Raw genomic sequence first — 14,545 nt, 5'->3', positions numbered from 1 at the left:
TGTGGAGTGCTGCTTCAAGGGGGGAGGGGAGGTGCACGTCAGGCTGTGTTATACGTTTATCACAGAAGTAGGAATCAGGCTCTAACGTTTTCCTAACCCAAAACGTCCACCAGGTTTGATCGTTGTCTCTCTAAATTCACTTCAGTATAAGAGCACAGAGTGATGTCAGGTGTCCCACTTTGTTGTACATTCAGTATGGCATTGATTGCACAGGATGGAGATATTTTCATAGTACACCCAAAAGCAACAAAACACCAGGTGCAGCAACCGACAATTGTGTTGCCATCTTTGCTCCTGTCTTATTTGTCATCTTCAAAGGTGAACTTAAAGATTAAATTGATATCTTTTCCTTCTTTTATTGATAATACATTTTTATTTTGCGACACACCATCAGTGAACTGAGAGCAATGTGAATAACGTAACTGCTACTGTTCAGAGCAGAGAGACTGCAGAAGGTTCTGTATGCTAACAGCTCTTTTCCTCCGTGGCACTGCTCCTGCCCCCGAGTCTCTCTCCCCCCCCCCCAAACAAAAACTCTGGCAGACATGACACTGTCCATTAAAGACACCAGAGACAAGGCCTTGTAAAACCAGTGTTCAGAGAATATCAGCGTGTCTCGAGTGAGAGAGCTTTTCAAAGCACATTGCACTCAATGTGAAGGGAATTAACTGGAGACAGAAGAGAGGTTTTAGTACACACGCTGCACCGTGTGTGTGTGTGTGTGTGTGTGTGTGTGTGTGTGTGTGCGCGCGTGTGCGCGTGTGCATGTGTGTGTGTCTCAGTTAAAACAATGGCAGCTATAGCTGCTTTCATACACATACTGAAACACAGAATCGTATAGTTCCCTCGTGTTTGACATGCAGACGGTCATGTGAGCTGAAAGGTGGAGAACTCTTTTTTGGTTTGTTAAATATTTCCGACAGGACGTCCTGTTAGCACAAACTGACAGTGATGCAGTGTAATTTGTGTCAGTTTTACTTGCTGTGGGGCTGAAATCCACCTCCTGCATACATAATTATTGTGAAATTTCACACCAAATGTTAACAGTGTCAGGCATCCACCTGCTGTGGGATTAAAAAGAGGCTCTGAAACGTTTAAAAGATGTCAGGTGTAGTCAGGTTTGTTTCACTGCAGTTATGGTTTCAAAGAAACACTCCTTGCATGCTGACTCACTCCTCTGCTTCAGTGTTTTGAAACTATTAATTTTAAAGCTCTTATTTTCAGTCCTCACATGCAAACCTTCAGAGCAAGTGTGTGTTATTTTGAACATGATAGAGGATCCACCTTGACCCGGGTGTTGTCCTATGGCAGTTATTCCCAAACTAGGGAATTGCGAAATGACTGCAGGTAAACATAAGGCTGATGATGAATCTATACCAAACGTCACAACTTCTAAAACAAAGACAAGACATCTCTCCCTCGGCTTCACCTGCACAACGGTGGGTCATAAAGAGACACCACAGCGTTGGTGTTACTCAAAGTATTTGCTTCTTACTGCAGGAAGCCGAATGTTTTTTACCAGACAGGAACAGGACATTTTACCAGAGAAATACGGTCTGCCTTAATATGTACAATTAACAAAAAATATAAGATAACATATGATAATACTTTATTGATCCCCAGGGGGGAAAACAAACAATATGTTGTGTTATTTGGACAAAGTACATTGACAGTAGCAGCAGCGTCGGGTGCTTGTTTACAGTTTACAGGCAGGTGACACACAGACTGCTGCACAGCGGTCAGGTCTCTGTGCGCTCTGCTGAAGAGCTGCGCTGACATGATGTCAGATGCACTTTTCCTGTAGATAAGTCGTGAAAAATCCTTTTGCACCCAGCAGCAATAAAGTAGCAGCTTTACATGTTTCACATAATCAGTCCTGTGACTATTGCACATGCGCACAGTGTCGATGAGTACGGTGAGGTGTAACGGGGCATGAAACCATATTCATCTCCCTAAAGGGGGCCTTTTTGTCTAATCTAAAGCACTGCCAAATCATTCCAGAGCCAAAAACTAACAGCATCATATTTTATAGTATAAACTCCTTCATTGCTGAATGACATTCGCAGTTTGATGTGGCTTACAGACAGTACCATGCTCCATAGAGGAAGCATGCTTACCAACCTAAAGCTCGGGTCTCAGGAGGTAATGCTGCTCATGTAATTAATGTTGATGCTGACCATCGAACACGTAGACACAAGGGGCAACAGAGGGTTAGTTAGAATAATCACTCTTGGTGCATTGCAGGTTTTAATGCTTCTTGTTTTGGTGCTTTGGTGGTTCAGTAAATCTACCTGTAAGACTGCACAAGGGCATGATGGGAGCCCCACCCACACCTGTTCTTAACACCAGCTGATACATGTCAAGAGGGAAGTACAGGAACTTATTGTTTCCACTTAGTGCCCTGAACATGTGACCCACTGTCACACGTGAATACAACAGAGCCTTTGAAAATTTTAATAATAACAAATTAACTTTCACTGTTTTTTAATGATAAAAAGTGTTGTATTGTCTGCTGTACGAGTTGGAAGCATCAACTCTGTTTCTGTGTTTTTGGCAGAAGTAGTGAATGCATGACTTTTTGATCATGTCCTTTTATTTGCACAATGATGGAGGAGTGTCACACTGACAGGCAGGACCGCTGTGGATTAAATCCCTGCGACTGTGCTGGAAATGTGTCATATATATATTTAATGGACCGTCCACAGGAAGAAGAACAACACTAGACAACACAGTGCACCCAGAAAACAAGATGCATCTGTGTTTTTAACAGTTAAACTATTTAAAGCTGCATATTTCCCCTGGTGGGAGGTTAGATCAGAAGAAAGCTCTGACTGAATGGGCACAGCACCAGTGCGCCACAAACATGTTCTCCCTCCTCTACCTCCTTTTCTAATGCAGCATTCCACCATCCTCCCCCCGCTCTCTCCTCACCTCATCCCGATATTCTCTCTGCTCAGCTCTCTCCTCTTCAGCAGAGGACTGTTTCCCACCCGGAGAGGTTTTTAGATTTGCTCTCTTTTAAAAAAGTGGAGCAATTTAGGTGGAAACTGGAGAGGCTGTTTGAGTCCAGAGCAAAGTCAGGCACAGTTAATGTCCTCATTGACGTGGTCTACAGAGACGCCCCGCAGGCAAGGTCAGCTGCCAGAGCACAGGCCCACGAGCACTCAGAAGGACAGATCACCTCCTTCACATGCACAGGTTCCCTAGATTAATCCATGGGTTTGTCATGGTTTATGTTTGTTTTTGTTGATGTGTGTATATTCATGATAAAAACTGGTGTTTCTCCCATGCTATTCATCAGGAGGTTCTGTGAGCTGAGCTGCTGTGAAACAAACGGACCTGGTGATTCAAACCTGTAAAAACAATGAATAGAGCGATTTAAGGGTAAAACTCAGCGTCTCTCTGTCGCTCTTTAGTGGACACGAGCTCGGCTCCAGAAATGAATCCTGGACTTTCAGAAAAATGTGTGTTCTTCTCCCGATCACCCACTACATAGGGTTTAACCTGATTCAGGCCTGGTGACCATATGCTCATTAGAATGTATTTAGTGTGAACAGAAGGAGTGTGTGGTGATTATATTAATGAATATGTGATGCTCGTCTCTGTTGCAGCAACATTGCGTGAGAGGACAGGTGGATTTTCATATTCAAATCTGGCCCAAAGCAGCTTTAAATCCAATGTAAGATACCCACCTGCATTTATTCACCATGCACACACACACACACACACACACACACACACACACACACACACACACACAGAAGCGTGAAAGTAATTCTCTGCCTTGGTCACACTCAGCAGCCAGTTTGTCCTGCAGGCGAGCAGCTGAATGCTAAAGGCTTGTTTAACATGTTGCGGAGGATCTCAGGCGGCTGACAGATGAACTTAGTGGTGCAGGCAGATCGGAGCCAAACACAACGTGTTTGCTGGAATTTACCTGACGTGGGTTTGAGACGAGGGGAGACGAGGGAGGAAGGGAAATAAGAAGAGAGGAAGTGAAGTGCAAAAAAAGGGCAGGAAGGTGTGAGGAGAAGAGGAAGAGAATAGATCGGAGGAGGCAGGTGAGAGAGAATATTTTTGGTTCATGTAAAGATATTTAAGGTCTATATGCTATCCTTTAACTCTTACAACTAGGTATAATTCATTTCCCAATGATAACAAAAGTGCCTTAAGAATGTTTATTAAGATCTTTATTCACAGAAGTCACAAATCCAGAGTGACGATCATGGAAAACTCTCACAGAACATCGTACAGGTCAAATGTGAGGCTCATGTAGGTTGATACTGGAGTTTAAACTGAAAAAAAGATAAGATAATCCTTTATTGATAAGATAAAGTTCAGAATGTCTAATGTCTAAAGCGTGTCATAACAAACCCATGAGATGCCCAAGTGTTATTTTGTAGTAGTGTTGGGAATTACGGCTCTTTGAAGGGAGCTGGATCTTATGGCTCCGTTCCTTCAGACTCGCGAACGTTCTCACGTGTCAACACGCGCATATTTAAAATTCTGCTCTTTTAAAATGCAAAAGGAAACAGCAGAATAATGTAGGCACAATTAATCAACATCATTGATTTGCCAATAATTTATGATACAACTCTGTATGACTACAGCGATATCAACAGAACAACAACAAACTTAGCGGAGGCTGATAATGTTGCAGAAAGGGGAGTGGATCTCGGGCGGGCAGTGAAATTTGGGCACAACAAAAAAGGAACGCCTCTCACATACGACTCGGTTCGTGTCGCTCGCACCAAAGAGCCGGAGAATCGGATCGTTTGCGAATGTCACAACACTTTGTTGTTTGTAGTTTTTTAGGGAATAAGGAAGTTTCATCCAAACAGAGCACTTTAAATATCAGGTTCATCACATCAGTACATCGAGTCCACACGACACTATCAGCTAAGCTGTGTTTAAGCATTACAAGTCACAGATGAAATCGTGGCATCAATTGAAATCAAAATGAGCTTTCAGTTAAGTCGGTCAGAAATCAAAAGATTAGCTGAGTACAGGACAGAAAGACAACAGAAACAACTGCTTACAGACACTAAGTATTCCAGTTTGCCCCCTTCTTCCAGAAAGAAAAATGTTACCACTCAGCTCTTTATGTGGCTTTCACTAATATCATTGTTCATAAGCAGCCATATGTGCACTGATTTACCCCCACACTGCACACTGGTGGCTCGTGTCTTTGAAACACAGAGGTCACGTGTCTGAGCTGCAGTAAAAACCCAACTGAGACACACGTTCTGAGTGTGCACCAGAATATTACGTGTGTTTATCACAGCTTCATTGATCGGGCCTCATTCAGAATATGCTGTTTACATGCTCGGCTTTACTGCTGCACGTCTGTGTTCTGCTGTCTGTCCATGACATGCTTGTTTATTGACTGTAGATGACTTTAGACTGCCAGCCTCACACATGGCAGCTAGCACTGATGAAAACCTTCTGCCAGTTTTGGCATAATTACACTAATGTTTATATAATGCACTGAGGAATAAACAGAAGTGTAAAGGCCCTACCAAATTCAGAATAGTGTCATAATGACAGTAAAATAATGTATTCACTGGCCCAGCTGTCAGTTGTTAAAAAATGTTTCATTGGAAGCCGTAGCGCCAGCTAAATGAAATAAAATGTTGTTGTTTTTGCACAAACGCTACCTATACACCAAAACGCAGATATTCCAGAGAACACAGACTAAAGCTGATATTAAGCAGGTAATTGATTTAATCATTTGGCAACATCATTTTAATAACAGCCACGCAAAGAGATGAAGATCGTAACAACAATGTGCAGCAGCAACAAAACATGTCTGCGACAATAAACAATCAACAAGCCAGATGAGAAGATAGTGATAGTGTTCATATAAGAAGTTAATTCAGCGTCTCCCTGTTCCATCAAACTAAACGGCCTCCACATCCCTTCCAATATCCTGACTGGATGTTCGTCAGTGCGGCAGTGATGAACATCCATCAGGATATTTCTATGCTTCCCAACACGCACAATTAAATTAATCCAACATTGCCAACTTAACAATTAGGCGCCAGAAATGCTTTACAATAATAACCCTTGACCGTTGCCTAGTTACGTTAAACAAATCATATGCCTTTAAATGCATTTGCGTCATCACGTTGGTGCGTGGACGCAGCCAAAGATCACAACTCAGAAACAGAAAAGAGGAAAGAATTGAAAAAGAATAAGAGACAGGATCGTCTGTGTTCAGCTGCCAGCGGAAGGAGAGCAAAGAGGGACATAAGCAAACAAACAACAATAAAAGGATGATCGGTGTTTTTGTAACTATATAAATATGCACTTATGTAACTGTACTGACAGGCTGGATAATTGTGCAGAAAAACTGTGCACACATTTTTAATACACACCTGGTGTGAAGCTTGTTTCTCTGATAAAATTGGAATACTGCAGAGAAATATCAGAGTAATGGGATACACAAGTTACTATATATACATGTGTCAAATATATTACCTGAATACAATGGGGCGGCTGTGGCTCAGTGGTAGAGTCGGTCGTCTTTCAATCAGAAGGTTGGAGGTTGGATCCCCAGCTCCCTCATGCTACATGTTGAAGTGTCCTTGGGCAAGACGCTGAACCCCAAATTGCTCCCGGTGGCATAGCCAACGGGTATGAATGTGATATCTGATTGACAGTTGGGCACTTTACGTAGCAGCCTCTGCCATCAGTGTGTGAATGGGTGAATGTGACATGTAGTGTAAAAGCAGCTTTGAGTGGTTGCAAAGACTAGAAAAGCGCTATATAAGTACAGTCCATTTACAATATAATATGTGTACAATTAATAATTAATTATAACCCCATTATTTTCAGGGTAACCTCAGTCCAGCTGTAAACTAGCAGGTGAATCCAAGTGACCATCTTTATGTTGATACAGACATGGGATTGATACAGACATGGGCTTGTGCAAATCACAGCTTTGTGACCCAAGTTGCATTAAATCGTTTTAGTGCTATAATTTAATCTTTATTAATAATCTGTGTCTGTGGCTGAAGGGCCCGCCCGGAGCAGGTGCACAGCCTCACGGTTTGTCTGCCCGTATGAAACAGAAAAGAAAGAACCGCCTGTGAATGTTGCTGTCATAAGCGGCACCAAACATCCATTCATTCCTGCTCTTATCTGAGCCGTGCTGATATTATACACTCATTTCCTCTCTCTGGCTCTCTGTGGCCTTGGAGAGGAGCCGTCTCTGCCTTCATGCTTGTATGAGCACATGAATTATCAGGAGAGAGAAGGATGGCTAACCTTGGACTTTGTCAAGTGGAGAGAATCACAGGATGAAAGCCAAACATTCACACTGACAGAACGGCTGTGTGTGTGTGTGTGTGTGTGTGTGTGTGTGTGAAGGGAACCTTTCAGTCTATCTGCTCTTATTTCTTCCAGTTTCTCTCTTCTCTTCCTCCTTCTGCTCCTTGCTTGTAAAAACTGACTTTTTGTGCGATATGTTGGTTTGTCAGCCTCCTCAGGAGAAGCAAGGAATCAAAGATGGAAAGTAAAAAGGTTCTAAATTTATGTGCCTCAGTAGATTTGGATGAAACTTTCCCTTTCAGAAGCTTAGACCTACTTTTTCCTCCACTACATTTTTTATGGCTGCAGCTGATGGTTACAACATTTCTTGCTTGGGTCCGGTTTTAAACTTGCTGTAATTATAACCTATGTTGAAATAAGCTCATGTCGTCTGTATAATCCTTGGGTTTATAAAGACGACATGAATCCAAAAACCAAAGCTCTATTTTACAACAAATGGTGCTTTCAACCATGAAAAGAATCTCATAATGATGCGTTTATTTTGACCTTTTTTGCAGACGTTTGATTTTCTGAGTGGCTTAAAGATCACATTAAGCTACATGTTTCACGTAGAAATCATAAATACATGTAATACTGTCAGGATTTCACTTGTTGATGTGGCGAGGTTAAAGAGACCTGCGGAATAAAAATAAGTGCTGTATTGTCTTCAGGAGAACAACGATGGAGGTTTGCAACTTTTATTCTTGCAAGGCATAGCCTCCCCCCCCACCCGGACCATGTTTACACTCAGCAGTGCCATCTGTCTCCTGGGTGTCACGTCTCCTCGAGCTCAGGATGGGTACAGTGTGAAAGATCAAACTGCTCAGTCTGATGTGAGTGACTGCTATAATTCTGTGGGGAGACGGCAGCATCATGAGGGAGATGATCCACTGACAGCAGGGGCTGATGGTCATACTGATAGATGACATGCATTACTATGACACTGGAGATAGTAGACTATATACCATACTGACTGTACTGTGTGTACAGGTGGAGCAGAGGAGTCTGAGTTACGCTATATTTGGGCAGACAGTGAGTCATTTCTTCACCTTCACTTCCCTTTCGTTTTTGAGCGTTCATTCAGGAGAACAAGGCTAACGTTCTGTACTTGCATCATCTTCTGTTTGTTGATGACTTCATTACCTTACAAGCTTTAGGTTGTACAGTTATTACACTTATGAGGCATTTGAAGAAACTCCAATAAATGACATCACAACAAGCAAAAACACCACTGTGGGCGCTGCATTCGTAGATGAAACTATCACGACTACTTTTGACTCTTTTTGAGAATGTACAGGGGTCCAATAAGTTCTGCAGAGTGAAGGAAGTCTTCTTTATTGTTGGACAAACTGATCACCTTTTGTCTGAGGTTGTAATGATGTGAAGGAATAAAGCATTTTAAAATCTTCCAGGTTATGACATCATAATTATCATGTGCTGTATGTTTGAGATGGACATAGCCAACCTGACGCCTCCCTTTGGTTTGTAAACCTCCTTTTTATACCCTCATCTGCATTTCACTGATCGCCATCTTGTTTGTTTTGGAACCAGAAGTGACCATATTTGGAAAAAAAGGTTGATACCTATTGTGACATCTCAATTCTCGGTGGAAGCTTGTCAATCACAGGTAGCCCCGCCCTAAACCCTCCCCTGCTTATTGGTGTGTGTGTGTGTGTGTGACTCTAAGGCTGCTTCCCATGTCTCTTATTTGATATCTCCTCGCTCCTCGCTCCTCGCTCGAACTGGAAGTAGTTCCGGAGCCGCCATATTGAGGACCGTCTCAAAGCTCTTACCGGAGCGAGGATCGAGGAGAGAGGAGGGAGGAGGGAGTTCAGAGGAGCGATAAGCGAGGATACACGAGAGCAGCCTCCACGGAAGTCTTTTACTGGCCGACACGCCCCCTTATTAGAGATCAGTTAGTGATTGGACGCTGCAGCAGATCGGACTGATGTGAAACTTCACAACATCACTGGAGTTTCATACCGCAGAGAGGAAGAAGCGGACCTTAAAACAGACTTTACAGGGCGCCTTGAAACCCACTATAAACAACGTCGATATAATGAGTTGGTATTTGACACTCGTGATCGTTTAGAATGAAATATTGATCATAATTTGTCGTAAAATATATAAAATGCAGTGAATAACTGCAGATTTGATTTGTTTTCTGAGTCAACATCTGAGTAAAAATAAGTTGTCTAAAAGTCAAAAGCTGCAAAAACAGATTCATTTCTATTAAATATTTAATTTATTATTTAATCTAAAGAAATACCTCTCGTCATGATCAGTTATTTCCCTGCTAACTTTTATTACAGATGAATGAATGAATTCAGAGGGAGCAGGAGAGTCTCTCTGTCAGCAGGTAACACTTTTTACGTGTGAGAGTGATCATCAGTGAGGTCGCGTTTGATCAGCGTGACGTGATTTCTATTTATCCGGAAACCTTTAGCCTAATAAATCATTTCCAAACTTCATGAACAGACAGTATTTGGGCTTATTAAATAATTAGATAATCAGATTATCTGTGATCAAAAATGTAAATAATGAACAAATAAAATAATATAAAGACTTGGTGCTGGTATGAAATGTCTGTATGGCTCTGCATCCTGTTCTTCATGTGCAGGTGTTTGTTACACAGGTAACAGGTTACAGAGAGGAAACACTGTTACTGTGTGTTTTATTAGAATTAATACAGTGCACATGTGTGCACACACAAACAGCTGTTAAAGCAGACTGAAAGCTGATCCAGCGGTGATCAGCTGACGCGATCATCACAAACGGACGTCGCAGCACGTGATGCTTCATTGGAAAGGACGTCTCATGTCTCTTAAAAACATTCCCTCGTTTCCTCTCTCCTCTCTTGGTTTCCTCGCGTCTCTCCATGCATCTCTGGTGGGAGGGACTAAGGCCGCAAGTGAACGACACAAGTGAAGGAAACATGGATGCAATTTAAGAGACTTGGGAAGCAGCCTGAATGGGAGCATCAGTGACTAAATGAACATCATCCTGTGTTGAAGTTGAAACTAGAGATTGAGACCATGAACTCATTAGGAGCATGTTTACTGAGAGGTAGGACCATTTTCTCATTGACTTCCTCTTGCAATAGTCACCCCCTGCTGGCCATTAGAAAGAATGCAGGTTTAAGGTTCTTTCACTTTGGCTTTACTTTAAAAAAAAAAAGAGGCAACTTTCACTTCTTATAGACAGTTAATATATACAGTAGTTAACATAATACTGCAATAGTATGACTATTACAGTAATACTTATACCACTGACGTCCTTGGGTCAGCACACTCTGCCTTCAGAGCCTTGACTACATCCTTTAACAACAATGTTTCTGCTCTCTGATTCACATACATGCTTGAATATATATATATATATAATATATAAGTACAAGCAGAGGTTGTCTTTTAAATGGCTTTAAATTAGTCAGACTGTCCGCTGGGAGCTCAGTTTCAGGAACATCTGTTGAACCCTTATTCTTAGCGTCCCTCCCCTCCCCTCTGTGTCTGAGCTTTGTCTGTCTCTCCGAGCTGCAGCAGAGAAACATCTCCTCCTCTAATCTACCCTCTCTGTCTCGCTCTCCTGTGTCTGTGTGTGAGGGATTACAGAGAAAAATGAGACGAGGGCATGCAGGAGAAAGCTGCATTTATACTATCAAGCAACATTTACTGGGGAAAATGCACCATCAAATATCTTTCCCGGCTACACTCGTTGCATTATTTGGGCTGCATGACGCAGGTGGTGGAAGGTGCTCAGCCGGAGGTGTTGTTGTTTCTGCTGGTGGAGGCCAGTTTTGTGCCATTCTGTCAAAAGGACTGAAACTGGGATTAACTACCAAATATGACCCTTCCAATCCAATTCTTTCAAGGCTGAAAAACATTCGTTTAGGCCACAAGTCTGAAATTGTGTTCAGTTCTGTGCCCGGCACAGGACCGTTAATCTCTGCCTCCACCCCCCCACACAGAGGCAGAATTCCTCCGCTCCCTCTGGCTTTCTTCCCTCTCACGGGCCAGTCCCTTCCACTCATTTTCAAACCCACTCTGCATCCTTTTGTCCTCTATTCTGCACTCACACATCCCCCTCTCTCTCGCTCTGTCTGTCAGTCTGTGTGTGTCTGTCCTGCGGTCACTCTGCGATACAGGTGCATAATGTGTGCTGCCTGTCCGGTCCAGCCTGCACCGCGTCGCTCTGCTCAGTCTAAAGGGGCTGATAAGGCCAGATGGCTCTCTGCTTTGTTGGCCTCTGAAGCGACTAATGCAGTGGAGCAGAGCCTCCAGGCTAAACACTGTCTGCATCTCATGTGGGAGAGGTGTGTGTGTGTGTGTGTGTGTGTGTGTGTGTGCAGTCTGTCCTTGTTAGAACCAGTTTTGGGTTCAGACCTTGGGTTCAGGTCATTTAGACAAGTCTTTCAGGCTGCTACTTCTGGCAAACCGTATTATTAATATTATTATAACCTTTATTAAAGGAGTCCTGGACAAGCCAGGCAGCAGCATGAAAAAAACACATATTTACAGATAAAAAAAGACCAAAAGGGGCATTTAAAGGACACAAAAGAGAACAGAAAAGCAGTTCTAGCAGTCAGTTTTGCAAACCAGATCATTTAAAAACAACGATCTGAAAGAGTAGTTCTTTCATTTTGGATTTAAAAGCATTTAACCAGATTCATTCATTGAGTTTCAAGTCGTTTTGCAATGTAGTCCATGTGGCAGGTGCAGAATACAGAAAAGCCTTCTTTCCAATTTCTGTACGGACATTTGGGACAGAAAGCATAAAGAGATCCTGAGAGTGCAGCGAGTACTGCCCGGCACTTCTTTGTGTGATAAGAGCACAAAGGTAGGAAGGAACCAGACCAAGAAGTCCCTTATACATAAAAATATACCAATGACAGAGCCTGTGAGTGGCCAGAGCAGGCCATCCTACCAATCCAGTGGTGAGTCAGAGCTTTACAATGAACCGCAAGGAAGCATGGTAAGCTGTGTCAACCATATGTTGACACTGAGCAGAGCTATGCATATAAAAAATCAGACTCGTCCAACACAGACAAAAAAATTAGCAGCAACAAGTCGCCGTCTTACATTAAAAGAGACACATCACTTATTCTGAAAATAAAACACCCAGCTTTTTCACCAGAGACAGCACATGTGGCTTAAAGGGAAGAGACAACAATCTCCTGTATCGTGCTGCTTAATGAAAGAGTCACTGAGATATTTCAAACTTAGGCCCTGTACTTGTGATTCTTACTGACTGATAGCAGCGTGTGCAGAGAGCCCACTCTTTGTTTTTGTTTCTGTGTTGTTGAGACAGCAATGCTATTGGTTGTAAAATTCCTTATTTGATTATACTCATAAGATTAAGATTTTAACGTGTCATTACGATTGTTCTTCAATAAAGGATTACAGTAATAATGACCACTTACATGGTTTGGCTTTCATAAACCTGACAGACAGATCCTGAACACAACTGTTATCCTGCTCAGGTGATGTGGAAGACGTGCATGGATGGGACATGGCTGTGGTGTTGATGTGGTGTTTGTGTTGGCTGATTGGATACAAGGGAAGGTGCTTGACATGGACCTGGCTGTGCACTGCAGATGTTGACAGATGTTGTGGTAGATCTTGTCGACTGCAAATATGTCTTAGAACCTTACTTCTCTGAGTCAAACAAGCTCTGCTGGGGCACAGCAGCTCTGGGAGAATAACAGCAGCAATAAATAGCTCTCTCTTCCTGCTTGTTAAAATCTCAAACAGTGTGATACAAAGGCAGAGTGACTTCAACTTATTAATATCCCAAAGGAAATTTGATCTCAAGACCCAACAGATGTATAATGGACAAAGTCAAAATTAGAAATCCCCCAACTCAACAAAGATCAAGTGAAAACAGAGAGACTCCTACCAGCAGTAAAGGACATCGTCAGGTCAAAGAAAGTTTGCAACATCTACGGCAGCATTTCAAAAACCTTCAAGTCATCCGGAACTGTGAGTGTGTGCTACACGGCCACGTTTCATTAACAGTGCACTTTAACTGATATATCTGTAACCTCAGTGTTAATTCATGAAATGACTTGGTATTTAGACATGCTGTGTTATATACAGTATACACTAGAAATAAACGGATGGTAAATGGGCTGCACTTATGTAGCACGTTTAGTCTCGCAACCACTCAAGGTGCTTTACACTTCATGTCAGCCTTCACCAGTTCACTTACACTCATACACTATGGATCCTTCACACACTTGTATACACACGGCTCTGCTACACTCCATGTTGGAGCTGCTCCACACTTGAGTTTGTGTTATATCTCAGTAGAAGACAGTAATCCGTGTGAATGGTCCAGAGGCTCTCAGAGAACAGGGATGAGATCTGTCGGCCACAAGTTTGTTCTAATTGCTGCTGTAGTCTTCTCTGCTGAACAAGACACACACATACACAGAGACACACACACCAGCATCACTATAAACAGCCCAGCACTAATGTTACTGGTTGTCACAGAAAGTTTATTAGCCTGAGACTATAAGTTCACCTAATGTGAAACAACAGCTCTGTGTTATAGTTTGAACCACGCTGGGAAGGGGCCCTTAATCCAGAGATACGCCAACAAACACTCTGTGTCTTAATGCTGATTAGCAACGTTAGCCTGCTAACACACAGAACTAAAATTGTGAAGATGGTAAACATCAGCATGTTAGCACCAGCATTGTGAACATGAGGTTCAACTCAAAGCACCACTGCACACTGTCACAGCTCCTACCTGTGTCCTGTGAACAGGACAGCTGTTTAATGTTAATTATAATAACTAAGTAACTAATTCAAGAGAGATACAGAGCACCATGGAGCAATGAAGCAGTTTCAACTATACAATCTCACTGAATATTGATTATGTCTTAATCAATAAGGTCATTTCTAAATGAACATTTGGTTTCAAGCCTTTGATGTCTTTAGTGAGTGGCTGTGTCAGGGCCGAGATCATGTACAGTGAGCTGGTTGTTAAAGCACAAAGAAACTGGACAGGGTGATGCAGGACCCTGAGCGACCCTGCTCACTCTACATCATCTGTAAGAAGCATTGGAGAGCTGGCACACGGGTCTATGGTTAAACATGCTCACTGTACGTCCAACATGAAAGTGGTTTAAAACATTTTCAATAAATGGCAAGATTCCTGAAAGTTCTTCCTTACTGTAAATCAGTCTCATCTCAGTCCAACACACTGTAGCTGCAGACTGAATAAACAGATGCAG

The 14,545-nt window shown here is 42.5% G+C and overlaps 1 protein-coding gene across 1 annotated transcript in view; it reads left to right on the top strand.

Annotated features, from left to right (window-relative positions):
- Positions 1–14,545, top strand: part of LOC138611150 (cadherin-18-like) — a 93,513-nt gene that overhangs the window by 54,614 nt on the left and 24,354 nt on the right. The window lies entirely within an intron of this gene.

Source organism: Semicossyphus pulcher, unplaced genomic scaffold (assembly GCF_022749685.1).
Source record: "Semicossyphus pulcher isolate SPU_LCO1_2020_fin unplaced genomic scaffold, fSemPul1.0.p SCAF_7, whole genome shotgun sequence".
NCBI classification, from domain to species: domain Eukaryota; kingdom Metazoa; phylum Chordata; class Actinopteri; order Labriformes; family Labridae; genus Semicossyphus; species Semicossyphus pulcher.
Note: the sequence above shows the minus strand (reverse complement) of the source record. Positions and strands in the feature narration are given on the sequence as shown.